Source organism: Lolium rigidum, chromosome 1, assembly GCF_022539505.1.
Source record: "Lolium rigidum isolate FL_2022 chromosome 1, APGP_CSIRO_Lrig_0.1, whole genome shotgun sequence".
In the NCBI taxonomy this organism is placed as follows: domain Eukaryota; kingdom Viridiplantae; phylum Streptophyta; class Magnoliopsida; order Poales; family Poaceae; genus Lolium; species Lolium rigidum.
The window spans coordinates 320,869,580-320,880,599 of NC_061508.1; positions in this window are offsets into that span (position 1 = coordinate 320,869,580).

The following is an 11,020-nucleotide window of genomic DNA, read 5'->3' on the forward strand; positions in this document are numbered from 1 at the left end:
ATGTGATTTTTTTGAGAGAAACCACACTGTATTAAGCAAAGCAAGCCCGCCTCATCAAAAACCTTCTAGCCCCTTTCGGTACCCTGGAAGGAAAAGAGCGCGTCTGAAAACTTACCCGCGAACAAAATAGAGTATGGTCACAACATAAGCTCGGATGCAACAATAGCCGATGCGCAGATAGGTGTTGCACCCCATAACACAGCAGACACATCAGATTTTCCAAGCTGAGCTAGACTATGAGCAGCCCTGTTACTAACATGGCCAACCTTAGACACAGAGATGTAACTGAAGGTCCTTAAGAGTTCCCGAGCTTCCACATATAGGCACCATGACATTGACCGGTCCAAAACAGACTGAGACAGAACTAGAGTCGCAGGAAGGCAGTCCGATTCCAGGGAAGCAGGCCATCTCCGAAGTTCAATGAGTTGATTAAGACCAGCTATTATCGCATGTATCAGCTATTATCGCATGTATCGCAGCTTCTTCCGCACACATGCAATCATGAATCGATTTCCACTTTGAGAGAATGACCATGCCTTCATGATCCCTAATGATAATACCAATTCCTGCCTTTTTGGAGCTTGCGTCCCAACCTGCATCGACATTTGCTTTAACCTCTCTGACTCTCGGAGCAGCCCAGGTGCTAGGGACACTCAAGCCCTCATGCGATATAGAGACAGTAAGTGGGATAGGTGCCTTCCCCTTAGCGTCCAATTGTGGGTTCGGAGTCGAGGAGAAGGAATCAAGGTAATTAACCAAGAAAGGGATTGATGCAGTGACTGAAGCCTTCCCATCGCCATGAATAATATTGTTACGGTGGTGCTACACTCGCCATAGGAGAAAGATCACTTTTGCTGGCATATCAACCACGAGATTCTGGAGAAGAACAAGCAGCCAATCCGTACCTGAGAATGAAAAGGCTTCCTCCGATGGTAATTGCCAATGAATTCGAAGCTCCTCCCTTAACGCGCGAGCAATTGTACAATGAATCAGCAATTGTACAACGAATCAGGGCATGATGCTCATCTTCATACTCTCTACCGCAGATGGAGCAGATATGGGAAACAGTCCGTAAGCGCCGGTGGAGGTTTGATAACACGGCCAGAGTAGAGGTAGCAGCTTTCCAGGCAAAAACTTTCAGCTTATTTGGAACTTTCGCTTTCCAGACTACATTCCATATGCTCCTATCACCCGAAGGTTCAGTACTTGACTGGCCGGAGTTCAGTCTTTCAAAGGAGGAGGTCATACCAAGCCTATAGGCAGAACGGACAGAAAAGAGGCCATTGCTTTATGGCATCCAGGCAACAAAATCATCACACTGCCTCGCAGGTAGCTTGATGGACAGAATAGTATCTGCATCGGAACGGGGGCAGCAGGCACGAACAAGGGGCTCGTCCCACGTCCTTGTGATAGGGTGAATAAATTCAGAGACCCAGCGGCGGCGATTGTTTCCTAGCCTCATAGACACGCAGGGAGCGTTTATCCGAGGTAACCAGTTGTCTCCGAATATTTTTACTTGAGTGCCCGACCCAATCCTCCAAATGATACCTTTCTTCAGAAGTTCAAGACCATGCATTACACCTTGCCAGGATTGGGAAGTGTTCTGCACAAAAGTGGTGTCCAGAAGATTGCCGAAAGGGTAATACTTAGCTTTGAGCACCCTTGCGCAGAAACTGTCACGGAAGTGGATCAACCTCCAAGCTTGCCGAGCCAGCAAGGTTTGATTGAATATGCGGAGGTCTCTGAAGACGATGCCGCCCTGACTTTTTGGTCTGGTCATTTTCTCCTAGGACATCCAATGCATACGCCGACGATTCTCCTCATCTCCCCACCAGAAATCACGAACAATTGTTGATAGATCCTCAGTCAGGCCCGCAGGAAACTTGAAAACACCCATCACATAGGTAGGAAGGGATTGTAGGACCGCCTTAATGAGGACTTCTTTCGCTGCACTTGACAAATACTTTTCCACCCAGTCATTTGCTTTCTTCAAAAATTTATCTTTTGTTGCTTGGAGTTTACCCTTCTTGAGCCGACCCTCTGGAACAGGCAGACCCAGGTACTTTTCTTCAAAACATAGGGTATCATACTTTAGAATCTCTTTAATCTCATCTTGAGTAACCGCAGCCACCTTGTCACCATATAGAATAGAGCACTTCCCTAGGCTTACCAGCTGTCCCGTACACCTTTCATAGCTGTCAAAGATCGCTTTGATCACCTGCGCCTGTCCAACAATCTGCGTCTGTCCAACAGAGCCTTCAAAGAACAAGAGACTATCATCAGCAAAGAGGAGATGCGACACACCAGGCCCTCTCCTGCTCAGATGCAGCTCCTTGAGAGCACCATTCGCAATCTCTTCCTGGATCAGACACGACAGACCATGAGCAACAAGCAAGAATAGGTACGGTGAAAGAGGATCACCCTGGCGCAGTTCACGTGTAGGAGTAAAGGGATCCAACATATTTCCGTTAAAGCGAATAGAGTATCGGACGGTGGTAACACATGCCGAACCCACAGAATGAAGTGATTTTAAAGCATGTGTTGGCTACTTTCAATATTGTTGGAGTAGAGCAAAAAAGTAAACAGAGAGGAGCCATGACTTTGGACATGAGAAATAAGATAATATATCTAGCTAGAAAAATCTCACATTAATGTGTTTCATATTGTTAGAGGAAATCATAACGACTATTTACGAAAGTTTTACTATGCGATTAGCGAAAAAAATGTTTAATTAAATGTTATTTTTTAGAAAATGATAGTGCACAATGATCATACCAAATCTATTTAACACATTTTTTTATTGATATCGCAAATATAACTCCCAAGATTTTTTTGTATAATTTCACATTTTAATACCCTACTAGGAAGTATAGGAGCGGTGCACGCCGCGCCCGTGTGATACCATTTTGTCATGTATGGTCAGTTTTCAATTTGTTCTAGGCTATGACCTGGGTAAAAGTCTGGCATTCCTAGCTCACCAATCTCGATGTGAGCTACTGGAGGAACAGGCGAATCGAGGGTTAAAACAATTGAAATGACTAATCGAGGGTTAAAATCAGTATAGTTTATGCACTGTAGTATGCTTGCTTCCGTTGTCTATGTCTCCACAATTAAAGAATTATGTTGCTTCTCATCCTCCTGGGATCAGCATTTGGATCTCAGAATACTCACACGAGACCTTAACAGGTGAAATGTTGAAATCAATCTAGAAGGCAAAGCTACTATATTCTGACAAAACATAGGCAATACAAAAATCTACGAACAATGTGAACCTCCTTTCATGACAATACTTCCCCATATCTGCATCAACTCTTGAGACCTTTTGAGAGAACTCCATTCATATAATATGCCTGTAAAGCGGAAGCTAATCACAATGGCAAGAATAAAATGGAAACCTCACATTATCACTATAGTTTTTGTTCAAACCCCCTAACCAGTGACCAGCAACCATCAGTTCAAAACAAAAAAAAAAATGAACAATTAAATCGACATAGGATTGGTTCATCCAGAAGGACTACTATTACTCTTTTCAAATGTCAAGTACTAACCTTATGATACTATAAAATTAAGGTACGCAATTGCGTACTCTCGAAAAAAAAAAAAACCTTATGATACTATTCTCAATAAAGTAATAAAGCCATATGCATCAATTTGATGCGGAGGCTGGGGTATGCCCCCATTTCGAAAAAAGGTACAAACCTTATGATATATATTTTACACGATGATAAAACATGTGACTTCGTCTATTTCTTGTAAGAAAAAAAGTGAATTATAAGTTGCAAACCTGAGCAGAAATATTAAGCATGAAGTTGCTTTCAACATTAAAAAAATCTCTCAATGACATTAAGAGTATGTAACTCTATCCAGGTCCAGTATAATACCAGAACTTTCTTCTTTCATCTATACGTCAATGATGCCTCTCATTTCCTCCGGAGTAAAATTGCTAATCCCGTTGGTATGCCTAGCATGAAATACATTTGCAAATGTTCAGAATTAAGAAAATAGAGCCTGGTCTCAACAAATTGTCAGGCCAATATTAGATCTTTCAGATTTTGCAAGTCTATGTCAATGCAAATCTAAGTTAATGTGTATAAGAGTATATGCAAGTTTTGCTGGGAGTAAGAAAATCAGCAAGTCCCAGATAAAAATCAATAAACATTGATGAGGGATAACTTCTAAATCCAACTACGGACACAATATGGCCAGGTCTTTCAAAAACATAATAAGATATACCTCCAAGAGTCATATGTAGAAGTATCAGAACTTGGTTTTAAAGCTGATAACGGTTCAATGTGCTGATACCTGGTCAATAAGTTTCTAGGAATATAAATTTTTCAATAATTTGGGATAAGATCTGCAGGAAGCAACCATTCTTGCATCGAATGGATATAAACTGAGGAAAATATATGCATCAAAATTTCCAGTCCCATGTATTGTGAACATATAACCCAAATTTGCAAAGACATTAAAAAACATTTTCGTTGATTAAGTAAAATAAAATAATTAAAGCGGAGAATTCTATTGTACTGCCATAAAAGAATAAACTAACATTCAAGATGATGCATCTACCTTCTGTAGCAGCAGACGTGCGAAGAAATGGCAAGTGTGGCAGTTCTTATTTTATCGGAGGGACTCATATATGAATACAAATGATGGAAGAAGAACACAAATTATCTGCTGCACACACAAAATCCATATATGTAGAGAACTATCTGATGCACACTTGAAACACATATATGTACAGAAATTGGTACGTGCAAAAGGGAAGTAGAGAATAACATAAGAAGGGGATTGATTTACAGCAGTTTAATTTTAAAAAGTTAGTCAACCACCATAATCCTCTAAGCAAAAAATAAGAGTTTATTGTAATTCATAGCAAGATAAAAATACCGGTACAAATATTTCTTAACATGCCATCATTATTGGGAACTATTGCTCATGCTCGTGCAGTATCAATGCATAAATGTCCTATACCCTTTTTAACTATATATAACTTAGGGAACATAACACAATAGTTCAACAATAATAGAAGACGCCAAAAATGCTAGAAAGCCTAAATGCTTCTGCCAGAATGAGATAGAAAGTCGGGTGTTCCAAGTGTTCTATCCCTGTATATTGAGAGGGGATTGTAGTAAGGGAGACTCTGAGAATCATGTTATGCTTGTTAAATCCACACTGTACTTATAAGAATGAACTTGTACGATCATGCTCCATCTACCACGCCTTCTTCCCCTCTGCCTGCAGCGACTGGGTCATCCTAGGCTTAAAGCGCCTCAGCCAGCACAAGCCTGCAGGTCAAGAATCAATCAATCGTTAGAAACCTGTAGTTTACAGAGAGCTAATCCGTGGGTTTTCAGTGAAAGAGATTGAGATTACTGAAGAACCTGTACATAACAACTCACAAATTCAGCAGGATATTAAGAATCTGTACTACATAACAGCACACAAATTCAGCAAGACATGAAGATCCGCTCATGTCAGTTTCAATCAAGAAATACATAACGAACCTCTAAGCTGCAAATCCATCGGCATGAGACAATACACGCACAAGCTCTAAAGCAACAAATAAAATATTAAAGAGGGGGAGATGGATGAGGAAAGGGGCAGGAATTGGAGTCCAACCTTTCCTAGAGTTGGGATGGAGACTGCCGTTGAGGACACCGCCTTAGCGATCGTCATCGTTCTAGAGGAGCGTGTGGCTTCTCTCCTAGAGTCAGACCCAGGGAACGGATATCGCCGCTAGCACGGCTCCTCCCGCCGCCAGCGCCGCCGTTGATGGCCGTGTCCTCCACTTCGCAGCAGTCGTGACCCAAAGCCGCTCCATCAGCAACCACATCACCAGATCCCAATCGGCAACGGCCTGCCTTCTATCTTGCTCAACGTGATGTACATTGTATCTCTGGAGAAATACCTTACAACACTGGTTTCCTTCAAGTAGCCACACTGTAAGCCTTGGATTAATGTGAATCATCTATACTCTTGCTTATTTGTATTCTGGCAATATACTGTTTATTTATATTCAAACTTTTACTTAATGTTTTCATTGTTAGTACAATCAGTAAGACCTGTTTTTTCAATGAAACAACATTCTTTACTGGAAGCTTCAACTGGCAACGAAGACGAAGGCGAAATTGATGGCAAGAACTCATTCTGCAGCAGCTTCGACATCGGAGAGAAAGACATGAACTATCTCGGGTTGGAGCTTCTGTCCTTGGCCTTGGTAACAAAGATCAAATCTGCTGACTCGGGGGACTTAGCCTTTTCTTCTCCGCCCAGTTCCTCTTGCCCCCTTGAGAGTCGCACAGGAGTCTACCTGCCCGGCTCCTCTGCCCTCCTCCTCCGGCGGCACTGCCGTCGCGAGCGAGCTTGGGAGAGGCGGCCAGGTTGCTCTGTACAGTAGATTTAGGTTCATGTTTAGTGTTGAGTTTTCCCTAGTGGAGTTTGGCTTTATGCCATCTGGGAGATGGCTACCAGGGCACACGGGCTGCCTCTGGTGGCTGGTGGCGCTGCTCCTCCTCACCATGGCGCTTTGGGGGTCAAAGCTGAAGATGGAGGGAGGAAATCTCGTTCCCCTCCTGTTGAATAAGCCCGTTGTCGGTGGAGATCGAGATTTGGTTGGTGCTGCCCTCAAGAGCTGTCGTGGTGGCGGACTGAAGGGAAGGCTGGCGGGATCTAGATCTCCGGGGAAGTTTCGAGCTGCTGATCTGTGGAGTTCCTACATGGCAGCAAAGCTTGGTTGTTGTGATCCTCGGCCGAGATGGCGACCACTCCACAGGCCGGTGCAGCTTCTGCGCTTGTGCGTTTCCAACCTCCTTAAGTGGAGGCCCCTTTACCTCGATGCGGAGGTGTATGCCTTTCTCGGACCAAGTGGTCTTGTCCCCGGTGCTGAGCAAGGTCGTCGTATTCGGAGGTGTGCCAGCGCGAGCAGTGGCGAAGAAGATGAAGGACTTGATTGCTTTTTGGCAAATCATTGTAAGGTTCTTCTTGGAAGAAATCAAGGACCATGTAATATTTTCTTTTCTGTAGAGGTCCTTTATGTAAACTGTAACGCCACCGCTGATGAATAGACCAGCTCTAGGTCCTTCTGGACCCTTTCCCGTTCAAAAAAAAAACTGCTGACTCATTGTTGGTATAGTTACATAAGATAGACACTTCATTTGTACTTGCTGTCACTGTAATTTGTGATGTTATTGTAAGGAATTCAGCGTAATATTAATTATTATGCAATACTGTTATTTTTAACCTGAAAATTTAGTAACACGCATTATTTACATTTGAGGCACGATTAACACTGCCTCACTTGTCAAGAATGTCTGAAAATGGAACTAATGGCACATCAGATATAGTGCCTCAAATTGATATGGAAGGTATAAAACAAAAGTGCCGACAATGGTTTTACAGGCAATTTAACAAGTGCTGGCAATGGGTTTACAGGCAATTTAAAAACTGCAGGCAATGGTTTTACAGGCAATTAAAAAAGTGTCGGCAATGGTTTTACATGCAATTAAAAAAGTGCCTGCAATGGTTTTACAGGCAATTTAAAGAGTGCCGGCAAAGATAATACTACCGGCAGTTTTAAAAGTACCACAAAATAGAAGTGCCGGCAGTTTGAAATGTGCCACTAAATAAAAGTGCCGGCAGTTTCTGAAAATGCCACCAATTACCTTCCTCGACGGCAATAAATGCAGCATTTTTTCTGTGCCACCAAAACTAATTGCCGGCATATTTTGCAGCTTTAGCGGCAGTTTTTAGTGGCCGCTGATCAAGGGACCTGACGTAGTGCGACAGGTTGCTCGGCCACCTCGTGCCACGCAAACTCTTTCTAGTTTACCGTCAATGGCAGCAGGGCTCTAGTACTAGAGTCAGTAATTCAGAAACCGCTCGTTCAAGAATTGTTATTCAGAAACTACCTGACGCCTTGCGGTAGATTTCCGACTTCTTTGATCTGGACATGGACGGATGGCACTTGCTGATCAGCCCCACTAGCTGGTTAGACCGTTAGAACAGTAACTCCTGCTTGTCTTAATCATCGTCTTACATTGGCCTTCGGTTGTAGGCCCTTCTTTTGGGTTACGAGCCAGTCACTAACAACTTTCTTCAAAGGTATATTGATCATTTGTAACATTCTTAGGCCCAACACTCTTAATTTTTCCTTCCATATGAGGCCCAAGATTAGTTTCTCTACCCTACCATGAAAAGACTTGAAGACGAAAACTTCAGAGAGCTCAATACTTAACGCTTCAGGCGTCAATTAGAGCCAACCGCTTGAAGGAATCCCACATGTGCCACAATTTGGCACGACCCATTATGATGTGCGGTTTTTTATGCATCTGGTAAAAAGTGGAGTTCACTATTCTAAAGATTATTTAAAAAAGTGAATTCCACTTTTTACCTTGTAACTGTGCATTTGTGACACTAATTTTGAAACAAATTGTCGCATTAATTACTTCCAACGAGTGAAAATTCATATACATTACAACTCTTAATTTTCAAAGGCGAGGAAAAATCCAGTCGTAACGATAATTATCCAAGAAAATCCTAGCTTTATATCTCTCAAATTGGATCTTATTCCTAGTTGCCCAAGAGGACCAACACACATCAACAACGAGCAATGTATAAAATTTGCTCCCTCGAGGCCAAAATGCATGAAGCCAAGCCAAGGGATTGCCAAATGGAGTTCGGTACATAATTTTTGCCAAATAACTCCCCACGCAATCTTAGCAAAGGAACAAGAGGAAAAGAGATGATTTGCATCCTCATTTTTGTCGCAAAAGGAACACACCAAAGATCCTTTCCCATCTCCAGCTTTCATATCATCTCTTGTCAACACAACATTTCCATCTATTGCCGCAAAAATCTTAATTTTCAAAGGAACCTTGTATTTCCAAACCCATTTACTATTTGCACCAGTAATATCCTTTTCTAAAAGAGAAAAAAACATATATTGGTAGAGAACACCTTCTCAGGTGTCAGTGACCATTAGACCTCATCCTTATCTTAGGATAAAGGAAAATTTCTAGCAGCATTTTCTATATGATTCTGCTGGTGCAAAAGATTTCCCTATATCCCTTCTAAAATGTAGGATTCAATTTTTTCCCTCATATTTTTCATAGTAGGATTCTGATCACTGATACGTCTCCAACGTATCGATAATTTCTTGTGTTCCATGCCACATTATTGATGTTATCTACATGTTTTATGCACACTTTATGTCATATTCGTGCATTTTCTGGAACTAACCTATTAACAAGATGCCGAAGTGCCAGGTTCTTTGTTTTCTGCTGTTTTTGGTTTCGAAATCCTAGTAAAGAAATATTCTCGGAATTGGACGAAATAAAAGCCCGGAGGCCTATTTTCTCACGAAGCTTCCGGAAGACCGAAGACGAGACGAAGAGGGGCCACGGGGTGGCCAAACCCTAGGGCGGCGCGGCCCCACCCCCGGCCGCGCCGGCCCGTGGTTTGGGCCCCGTGCCGCCTCTCGACTTGCCCTTCCGCCTACTTAAAGCCTCCGTGACGAAACCCCGATGCCGAGAGCCACGATACGGAAAACATTGCGAGACGCCGTCGCCGCCGATCCCATCTCGGGGGATCCACGGAGATCGCCTCCGGCACCCTGCTCGGAGAGGGGAATCATCTCCGGAGGACTCTACACCGCCATGGTCGCCTCCGGAGTGATGAGTGAGTAGTCTACCCCTGGACTATGGGTCCATAGCAGTAGCTAGATGGTTGTCTTCTCCCCATTGTGCTATCATTGTCGGATCTTGTGAGCTGCCTATCATGATCAAGATCATCTATATGTAATTCTATATGTTGCGTTTGTTGGGATCCGATGAATAGAGAATACTTGTTATGTTGATTATCAAAGTTATGCTTATGTGTTGTTTATGATCTTGCATGCTCTCCGTTTCTAGTAGAGGCTCTGGCCAAGTTTTTACTTTTAACTCCAAGAGGGAGTACTTATGCTCGATAGTGGGTTCATGCTCGCATTGACACTAGGACGGTGACGAGAAAGTTCTAAGGTTGTGTTGTGCTTGTTGCCACTAGGGATAAAACATTGATGCTATGTCTAAGGATGTAGTTGTTGATTACATTACGCACCATACTTAATGCAATTGTCTGTTGCTTTGCAACTTAATGCCGGAGGGGTTCGGATGATAACCCGAAGGTGGACTTTTTAGGCATAGATGCGGTTGGATGGCGGTCTATGTACTTTGTCGTAATGCCCAATTAAATCTCACTATACTCATCATGATATGTATGTGCATTGTCATGCTCTCTTTATTTGTCAATTGCCCAACTGTAATTTGTTCACCCAACATGCTGTTCGTCTTATGGGAGAGACACCTCTAGTGAGCGCGTGGACCCCGGTCTAATTCTCTTTTCTGAAATACAATCTACTGCAATACTTGTTTTTACTGTTTTCTCTGCAAACAATCATCTTCCACACAATACGTTTAATCCTTTGTTACAGCAAGCCGGTGAGATTGACAACCTCACTTGTTTCGTTGGGGCAAAGTACTTTGGTTGTGTTGTGCGAGGTTCCACGTTGGCGCCGGAATCTCCGGTGTTGCGCCGCACTACATCCCGCCGCCATCAACCTTCAACGTGCTTCTTGGCTCCTCCCGGTTCGATAAACCTTGGTTTCTTTCGAGGGAAAACTTGCTGCTGTGCTCATCATACCTTCCTCTTGGGGTTGCCCAACGAACGTGTGAAATACACGCCATCAAGCATATTTTCTAGGCGCCGTTGCCGGGAGATCAAGACACGCTGCAAGGGGAGTCTCCACTTCTCAATCTCTTTACTTTGTTTTTGTCTTGCTTAATTTTATTTACTACTTTGTTTGCTGCACTAAATCAAAATACAAAAAAATTAGTTGCTAGTTTTACTTTATTTGCTATCTTGTTTGCTATATCAAAAACACAAAAAAATTAGTTTACTTGCATTTACTTTATCTAGTTCGCTTTATTTACTATTGCTAAAATGGCCAACGCTGAAAATACTAAGTTGTGTGACTTCACAA